The sequence below is a fragment of the Orcinus orca genome, chromosome 20 (genome assembly GCF_937001465.1).
Source record: "Orcinus orca chromosome 20, mOrcOrc1.1, whole genome shotgun sequence".
In the NCBI taxonomy this organism is placed as follows: Eukaryota; Metazoa; Chordata; class Mammalia; order Artiodactyla; family Delphinidae; genus Orcinus; species Orcinus orca.
Window position 1 is genome coordinate 42,742,933 of NC_064578.1, and position 10,106 is coordinate 42,753,038.

Here is a 10,106-nt window from a genome sequence, read left to right on the forward strand (position 1 = left end):
GGCCGCCTCCCGCCCCCACCCCATCACCCGCCTTCTGTTTCGGGACCCCCTGTGCCCCGTGGCCTCGGGGGCAGGCTCCCAGACCGGCTCTGGGTCACGGGGCTGAAGGTGGCCGTTACCACGTGCAGGGGCGCGGGGTACACGGCCGCCGTCCTCCGACTGGCCTCGGGGCGGGAGCCAGTTACCCTGTGTAGAAGGGGTCTGGGACCCCCTTCAAGAAAGCTGCGGGAAGGCGGGGGTTGCCGGAGGGCACGCGTGTTTGTCTCATAAGCGCCTGGCCCGCTGGTGGGTGGGAAGGGTTCGTTGTTTGGGAGGGGTCGTAGAAGGGGGTGAGGAATGACACCCTTAGGGAGTGGGGCCTACGAAGGAGCCCTCCCTTCGGCCATTGTGGTCACGGCGGGTTTTGGCCACCGGGACTCCGATGGGCGTTTTCAGCCTTCATCCCGCCCCGGTCTTCCCATCCCTGGCTCCTCGTTCCCAACCCCTCTCGTCCTCGGCCTCGGGAAAAGAACACCTCGTGCAGAATTCCAGCCACAGGTCTCGGTCGAGAGAGGCCGCGAGGGGGCGCCCTGCCCATCTGTTACAGGAAAGCACTGTGTATCAGGCTCCACAACAAAAGCATATGATTTGACTTAAATTAAGTTTTTCCTTTGAGAATATTTTCATTTTCTTTAAAAGAATATAGTTTTCTTCTAAAAACTTGGCCCACGGTTGTTATTTCTTAGGGGGGTTACAAGAAACTCACAAATGTGCAATTTGTATATCATATATAGCTAGCGTTCAAGTGGTAAAACCTTGTAGTTTAACTACTTTTGTATAAATTCCTCTAAAATCCTAAAATATGTGTTTGCCTTAAAGACTGTAGGCTAGCGTGGGGTTTTGTTTATGTCAGTGTCTTGAGAGCGGTTACCTAATGTGGTATGTGGAAATGGAGATTTTTTTCTCTTCCTCTGAAAGACACATCAGCATTGCGAAGCTTCTCGCTGATTTGCGCTTGTGGGTGGCCCCTGCGGCGAGAGACCTCCTAATCACAGTCACCATCACGGTGGTTTTTACGGAATATTTTAAGACCGTTTGTTCCTATGAGAACTGAACCACCTCGGCTACTGCTCTTGCTCTCCGTTCTCCCCACTGTTAAACGTAAGATCCTTCATCTGGGGGAGCCAGGCCGTAGGAACCAGAACGTTGTCAGGACTGCTTATTGGGAAGCGTAGGAGGGGAAGTGGCAGCCGGCGGGTTCCAGCTGGGCTAAGGCCTGGAGCCCGGGCGCCCTCTAGTGGGCTGAGGAAGGAAGTACATGGTGAGTTTGGCGATCGTTGACCAAATATTTTAACGCGGAGGTTGCCCTGAGATACGGGAAGCGTGTGTCTCCTGAGGAAGGGACTGAACAGGATCAAGGTGGCTTCTTGGAGGAGGTGATCCCAGTGGGGCAGGAGACAGTATATTCCAGGAATGGGAGGTTCTTTCTGGCTTTCTCTTCCTCTTGAGCTGGGCTGCTTTGCTTTCTAGCCAATTATTGCAAAGCTTTCTTCTGATTGCTTCCAAGGTCGAAGCCTGCTTTGGCCTCCGTTTCTCCTTGTTGCAAATTCAGCTCTACTCTTTTCTCTTTCTTTGTGTCTGCTGTGGAGGTGGTCCCTGATCTTCCTGCCATGGGGACCACCATCTCTCTCCACACCTGCTCCATCCTGGTTACCATGCTCCCCCATCCAGCTGGACTGAGTCATCACAGCATGGAGCCTCCTTTGAATTCACGTGCCAAACTTTATCAAAAGTCAGAGCCAAGGGAATGCATGACCCTGGGGGGCAGTGGCTTTATCTCTGGCCACACTTTGCCCTTTCTCTTTGGGCTCCATGACCCTCTTTTGCCTTCTCCCAGGGCTGGTGACTGCCACCATCCCTGTAACCCCAGAGCCTTTGCACATGCAGTTTGCTCTACCTGGACCCACCCCCTGCCCGATGCTTTAATTCCTGGTCAGATCCTTCCGATCTCAGCGACACGAATAAGCCAGGCTTCTCGTTATTACACGTCACCGAACACCCAGAATTGGGGGCCCCGATCTCTAAGCTCTTTTCCGAAAGCAGCATCTTCCAGTCCATTGTCAGGAATTATGCTGACATGATGGTTGTTGAGACTGAGGAAGCAGTGTGAGAGCCAGACCTCAAGCCAGGTAGATTACCCATGAGCCTCCACTGCTGGGTGCCAAACCCACCTGCCCCTAGGATGTCTCCCCTGATGTTGACACCTGCTGACACCTCTAACTGGGCTTTTGTTAACTGCTGTACTTTCATGTACTGAGAGAAGAAGAGTTCTCTTCATGTCCATCTCCTCACTAGAGGGTGGGCACTCCAGGCCAGGGTCTGTCTGGGTTGTTCACTCTTGTCTCCACAGTGCCTGGCCTATGGTTGGTACTGTAACCTGAGGCAGACCCTGCCCTGGCCTTTAGAGTCTCAACTTAGGACCCCTCTCCTTCACTGGTTTGCAAGTCCAAGTACAGCCTCAGTTGCCCAATGAAGGAGCCACAGGTGGGATAGAGGCCCAAGAATGGGTTTACACAAAAACTACACGTGCTGCACATCAAGTGTGTGCCCCAGGTAGTACACACACAGGTGTGCCTTTGTGGATACCCTTGAGTATTGGGTTCCCTGCCGCGCGTGCTCGTGTGTATGAGAGAGAGAGGGAGAGATAGGGAGGTTGTTTGAGATGGGTGAGAAAGAGGGAGAAAGGGAGGGAGAGGAGAGATGGAGATTGGGAGGGAGATGAGAAGGGGCATGAGATTGTGAGACATTGAGAGAGCTAGATATTGTGAGGGGTAACGAGAAATTTTGAGAAAGACCTTGCGTGTGAAAGAATGAACGTTTGACAGAGATGGTGGTGGATTGATCAGGAGAGACTGGGAGAGGGAGAGATGGTGAGAGAGACATTGTAAGAGAGAGATTGAGAGAGAGGCTGAGAGACTGAGAGAATGGTGGAGAGAAAGATTGAGAAAGAAATTGAGAGGTGGAATGAACAAGAGGGAGAGAGAGAAAGATAACTGAGTGAGGCCAACAGAACCTAGGGTCCTTTTCCCGCAAGGCAGGGGGCCCCCAGGGCCAGGTGATTTGGAAATATTTGGATGGCCTGGCCCACAAACAGGAAAGGTTCGCCTCTTGTAAGTGACAAAGGCTGTGGTGTGTGTGCACGTGTGTGACGTTAGGCTGGGACAGTGGGCTCTTGGAGATGGGTCTTGAACATGGGGTGCCTGCATGGTCACAGGGTAGGAGGAGATGCTACTGACCCCTCCTGGTCCGTGCTTCCTACCCCTCTTTGGCCAGGACACACAGATGGGAGCTTGCTGAACTGAAGATACCCTCGAGTGCCTCTGTGAGCTTGCTGTGGAGGGGCTAGAAGGGGATGGGCAGTTGGGGCCGTGATTTATGGGAGGTGCTGGGCATAGGAATCCACACCACAGATGCCTGGAGAGCAAGGCGGGCCAATCCTGGGAGCCGTCAGCGGTTGAGTGCGGCGATGTGTGGGGCTGTGCTCACCACCATGTCCTCCCAGCTTCACTCCCATCCCTGAGGCTGGTCTTCTAGTTAGCAGATGCCCCCCGGGAGGAGGGTGAAGGGCTAAGCGTAGGCTCAGCCTGCGGGGGCTCCAGGAGGGCCTTGGGTTGGGGTCTGAGGACAGGTCTGGGGATGGGGGCGGCGCCCAGGTCGCTGGTGACCTTCCACCCAGCAGTTCTGGAGGCCCTGCCCCCGCATGGTGTGTGGGCATATGGGATCTGCATGTACCCGGAGTGGGTGTGGGGGGTACCTGGCTGGGAGAGGGGTGTGTGTGCACGTGCTCTGGGGACTCAGTGACTGCTGGGGGCAGGCCTGGCTTGGGGGGTCTTCCCAACCCAGACCTGTCTCCCAGGAGACAGGGAGGCTCTTCTTCAGCCATCCCAGGAGGAATTCTGTGTGGCACTGCCTCCTGGGGTAGCAGACTAGTCTCACCAGGCCCCTGGTTCCTGGAGACAGAGCCCAGGAAGTGTCTAGGAGCCTGGAGAACCGGGGCAACACAGCTGGAGTGGAGGGTGCCTCCCCGCTCCTATCTTCCTGCTCTGGCCCTGAGGACACTGCTGGGCTGCCCTCCCTAAGTCCGGGCGTTTGTGTCACAGGTGGGCCCTTTCCTGTCCTGCAGGGAGGCTCACCCTGGAGGGCAGAGGGGGCCTGGGAGGCTCTCCAAGGACATCAGGGCCCTCAGGTCTCCCTGGGCTGGGGGGACTATGGCCCTGAAACATCTGGCACTTGGGTGGGAAGCACTCAGCAGTGGTGTTTGTGTGCCTGTCACATATTCACTTGTCTGTCCCTAGCTGCTCACCTGTCACTCCCATCATCCCATACCAGTGCACACTCTCTACCTGTGCTGTGCAGGTGTGCCTGCCTGTGTCACATACACCTGCCACTGGTTACATGAATGTCCCACAGAATCCACCTTACCTTCCTGAAGTTACCTGCCACACACCAGTCACAGGCACCTGTGTGACCCAGCTGGCTTACTCCCTTCTCTGTGACGGTGCCTTGGCCATCAGCACCCTGTCCACGGTGGAGTTGCAGACACTGAGGGTGGAGCTCAAGCTCAGGGAGAGGCATTTCACCGGCCCGACGTTTACCCAGCCTCCTTCAACCCCAGATTGCTTTGGGAACTCCCTCTTCCACCTGAGCAGCAGTGCTAGTGAGGATTTCCAGGCATCTTCAGCTGGGCCCTCTGCCTGGCCCGTGGCCTGGTGTGGCCACATTCCTGAGCTGTGTGGGTCTCAGCCAGGAGCTGCTGTCCTCCCAGCCAGATGGGGCCTTTGGAGTCTCAGCCTGTCCCGAACCAGCCCTTCCCGTTGCCTTGCTCAGCCTGGTTCAGCTCTCTCCTTTCACACAGCCCGCTCCAGTCTCCCACGACACCTGGGTCAACTGTGACCCCGGGGATGGGGGGATCACTGACTCTGGGGAGAGGGGCTCCCGCCAGCGTGGGAACAAGTTCTCACGGGGGTGGAGGGAGTCCCACTACCAGAGAGGTGTGTCTTCAGAGAGGCAGAGGACTGTGTCCATGATGGAGGAGGTCAAACAGCAGCCCTGTACCCTGCAGCCCGGGAGGCAGAGAGGCTGCTCCCCGTGTGTTGTGTGGGAGCCACGCGTGTGGGTGAGGGGCCGCAGAGTCTAAGGGAAGGTCACAGGAGCCCAGCCTGGGGGTGTCTCACGGCGAGGGGTCGGTGGGGAAGACTGCATTTAGCTCTGATATGGACTGACTCTCCCTCCCACCCTCTCTTCTTTAAAAACTATGTGTCTATATTTAAAGACTTCGTTATACTTAGTCTGATTGGAAGACAAGAATACCTCATTGGCTTTGGGCCTGAGCACCTGGGTGGATGCCTTCCATTGTCCCGGAGGGCAGGGCAGGTTCATGTGGGTGCATAAATAGAAGATTCTGTCTTGCCCTTTGGAGATGCCTGCCGTGTGGAGCATGTGAGCTTGGAGCTCAGGGGAGACGTCAGGGCAGGAGATACACGTTTTGGAGCCATGTGTGCATAGAGGTATTTGAAGCCACGGATGAGATCATGTGGAAGGAGGATGAGATCAGGAAAGAGAAGAGGCCCAGGCCTGAGCCCTGGGGTGTTCCCGCATGTATCCCTCAGCAAGGGGGATGGAGCAGGGGCACCGGTGAGGCGGGCGGGCAGGGGGAGGGGGTGGAGTAAGGTGGCATCAGAGCAGCCAGCTCTTTCAAGCATATCGGGCAGAGGTGCAGCAGCTGCAGGGGCTGGGGTCAGGGTGAGTTCTCTTAGGACGCTGAGGCCTGTCTGAGGCTCCCTGCCCATGTCTGTAAGAGCGTGTACACTCCACGTGGGCATTCCCAGGGTTGTCTTCCCCACCGGACCCTGGTCCGCATGGGGACGGGGGTGTCTGTGACTGCAGTGGTCACAGCTGTGTCCACTTGGAGCCCAGCGTCCGGGAGTGTTGGTTAAGTGGTTGAGTGAAGGGGTCGATATTGTAAAGCGCTTAGAACACTAACAGGTGCATAATAAATGCTCAGTAAAAATGAGTTACTGTTAGCTGCAGACTAGGAAGTAGCTGAAGACGGGGTGACGGCAGTTCAGGAGGCCTTGCTCCGGGGCCGACGGGAAGCCACAGTGCCCGGCTGTAGACTGGACCAGGGTGACGGCTCCAGGTGCCGAGGGACGGAGGAGTTGGAGATGCCCAGCGGCACCATGCAGGTCAGCTTCGTGTTGCCAACACTGCAGCTAGCCCCCGAAACTGGACCGTGTCACCATCCAGGAGCCCACAGCTCCATTACTACCCCGAGCCCAGGTGAAACCAGGAGCGATGCAGGAGGAAGGGGCTAACTCAGGAAAGGAGCCTTATCCAACGCCATCAAGACGGTGTCTCTCACACATTCATCCCCCCAGCCTGGATGACGTCAGCAGAAAGCGCCAACAGCTTCACTCTGATCCGGAGGCATCCGACGCAGCCCCGGGGAGAACATTAGCTGAAGCGTGGAAGTCACTGGAGGCCTTTCTGACATCCTGTCGGGCCGGACAGGCGTGGCTCACCGCTGGGTGAGGGAGGCATAGACTCTTTTAGGCCAGCTGGACCCTCAGCTCAGCGTCACTGAAGATGAGTGTCAGAGCTGCAAACGATGTTTGGAGATCTCAGAGCGAATGAAGGAGGGTGACACTGAACAGCTACAGAGGGACTAAAGGAGCTGGCACTGGGGGAGGAGAGGCTGACCACGAGCTGGAAGAAAAGAACCGTGAGACGGTGACAGAAAATCTTAAGGATGTCCAGGTTGAGGCTGAGACTGGATCCAGAGGCAGCTCAGTGTCAGAGGGAATACAGTGAATTTAAACGACAACAGCTGGAAGGATGTAGAAAACCAGGTGCGTTCTATTCCTGGGGAGTGGAGCAAGGTGAATGCTGCTGGGGGCTGGACGGCGTTGCTACCCGTGCCCTGGCCGGTAGGATGGGTTTGAAGCTTTAGGGGTTTTGGCGTATTTCCAGTGGAGTCTGGAGTCTCAGACATATCTGAGGAGCCGCTGTTGTACTGGTCTGGGGCTCCTTTGTTCTTTGACTATGCAGTGGGGCTTTCCTGGGCTGTGTGCAGCCGTTCAGAGAAGGGGCTGAAAAAGACGAGACATCCATTTATGTCTTCCTTACAGGGTGGATGTGGAGAAAGGCAAGAAGGAAGACGCAGGAGGCAGCGGTGGCTCCTGTTCTACTGAAACCCAGTTCAGCTCTGCGGAACAGCGGACCAAAGGTCTCAAGTTCATGCTGTTGAATCTTAAGTGGGGCCGTGCTTGGGTATCCTCACAGTTTTATAATAAATGAACTCCTTTTTTTCCTTAGGAAGATACTTGCCTAAAAGACTTACATTTTTTGTTTTGTTTGCAAAAAAAAAAAAAAAAGTTTTAAATGGGATTCAGGTGATATCAAACAGCACGTGTTTACAATCCCAAAAAAGACAAAATGCAGAGAAGCCACTTTATTTTAAAATATCCTTTGATAGATAGTTTCCAGAGCTACAGCAGCCCCTGTATAGGGACCAGCCCTTTTCATAGTTTTGACTCTGAACCCCATGACTTCCTTTTCCTCCTTCCCTTCAAAATGACAAACTTAAGTTTGCTTTTTTTTTTTTAAAACCTCAGTTGAATTGAAACCAATGTGTTTTCACTGGATTTTCTCTCTCTCAACTTCCTGCACTCAAAATATGAAATGGAAATTTTTGTCTCCATCGAGATGATGAAATGTATGAGCCACATGTTGGATAACGTGAGAAAATGACATAGAAGCTTTGCCTGGCCACCCTATGATGTGGTCAGAAGCTCGAAATTTAACACGCCTCTCTCGGTTCTAGTACTGAATGCCCGCTCTGCCCTGTGTTAGAGATATGAAATGGTTTTGGGTACTGTTTGGATACATACTATTATGTGTAATAAAAGATTTGCTGTAGTCTGAAAAACAAAAGTGAGTTACTGTTATCACTAAGATGAGTCAGTATAGAGTAAGGCATTTCTACAGTTTGTACGTGAGTCCCTGTGTGGGACAGTGTCTGTGTCACTTCAGCAATGGTGTGTATGACTCTGCACGTACATCCTATGTCCGTGAGACCTGCCACTGTAAGGCTAGGGGGACATGTGACTCAGAGACCAGGCATGGTGTGTGAGGACCGCTTTTGTGGCCCCAGCTAGTCTGGTTTTGAGGTCACAGCAGCATCCCTGACTCAGGGCAGCTCCCTCCTGAGAAGGGGCCACTGAGCCAACTGTAGACCCTCTGCACATTGCCCCAGGACCAGGGCCCTCTGACCAGCCCTCTCTGCAAGTCCCACCCTGGGTCACATGGCCGTGCTGCGTCTCTTCCCCTCCTTTGTCTGCTTCGGGAGCCTCATCTCACCCCTTGGTGCTGCTCTGAACCTTCTTTGCCTGGTCCCGCTTGTCTCCCTTCCAGCTCTGCTCAGGGCTGGGCCACGACCCTTCCTCACCCTCCATCAAGAGGAAGTGTGGGCTCAGTTCCTCTTTCTCCTTCTCCAACAGAAACTCATTGGCCTGCAGCAGCCCTGGCCTCCTCCTTGCCATGATCACAGGGAGAGTGACTCAAAAGCATTTTCAAGCTGTCCCCACCCTAAAGATGCTCCCTAGACCCGGAACCCTTTCCTCTTCCTCTCTTGCCCTCCTTTTTAAAATTTTGTATTGAGAAATATATTATGGCCAGTGAGGCTAGAAAACACAGGTTCAGTTTGAAGGAAAGAAGAACACATGCCAGTGGATCTATTGATAACTTCCTAGCTGGAGAAGTAGAACATAACCAGCACCCTCCATGTGCCCTGCTCTGAACACCTCTCCCTTGGTTACCCTCTCAGGTGGAGCTCTCATGCCGAATCATGTGTCAATCACTCCTTTACTTCTCTATGTTGTCTTACCACCTATTCATGTATGCTTAAACAATTTGTTGTTTATTATTGCGTGCTTTGGGGTTTTATATTGATTGAATCATCCTAAATGTTTTCTTCTGTGTTTACGTCCTCTGCTCACCCTTCCATTTTAGCGATTCATCCATGTTTATGTGTTGGTTTAGTCATTCATTTTGATTACTGGGTAATAGTCCATTGATGAAGACACCATAAATGATTTCGCCATCGTACTGTTGATAGCTATTTGGAGTTGTTTCTATTTTATAGCTTTTAGAGAACATATCTATGCACGTTCTTGTACGTTCTTGTCTTGGCTCACATATTCAAGAGTTTCTCTAGGATATATACCAATGAATCATAGGGTATATATGATATTTCACTTTTCTAGATATTGTAAAATCATTTTTCAAAGTGGTTGTAATAACTTACATCCAATTCAAATTCAAGATTACAGAATTTTTACTTATTTTCTTCTACTTTACCTCTACTATATTACATCTAATCCATATTATATATGCATTCACCTGTATCACATTTTTTTCTTTTTTCCCCCATATCACGTATTTTTAAGGAGTTTATACTGATCCTTTAAATTCAGGACTACAGCATTTTTACTTAACCTCTTTGCTCTTCTTTGCTACAAATCAAGTGTTCTGTAATATCTATGTTTTCTTCTAGAAGTTTTACGATTTCAGGTCTTACATTTAAGTCTTTAACCCATTTTGAGTTAATTTTTGTGAGCAGTGTAAGATAGGCATCTAGTTTCATTCTTTTGCACATAAATATGCAGTTTTTCTAAGACCATCTATTATTGAAGTAACTATCCTTTCCCCATTGAGTATTCTTGACTTCTTTGCCAAATATTAGTTGCTCTTATGTGCATAAGTTTATTTCTGGGCTCTTGATTCTGTGCCATTGGTCTATGTGTCTGCTTCTATGCCAGTACCATAATTTTTTTTTTTTAAGATTTTTTTTTTTGATGTGGACCATTTTTAAATTCAATAAGAATTTGTTACAATATTGCTTCTGCTTTATGTTTTGGTTTTTTGGCCCCAAGGTATGTGGGATCTTAGCTCCCTGACCAGGGATTGAACCTGCACCCTCTGCATTGGAAGGCAAAGTCTTAACCACTGGACCGCCAGGGAAGTCCCAATGCCAGTACCATAGTTTTTTGACGGCCACAGCTTTGTAG

General features: G+C 51.9%; 1 pseudogene; it reads left to right on the top strand.

Moving 5' to 3' along the window:
* The first annotated feature begins 83 nt into the window (after positions 1-83).
* Positions 84-7,686, top strand: LOC101281134 (beclin-1-like; annotated as a pseudogene).
* Positions 7,687-10,106: the final 2,420 nt, after the last annotated feature.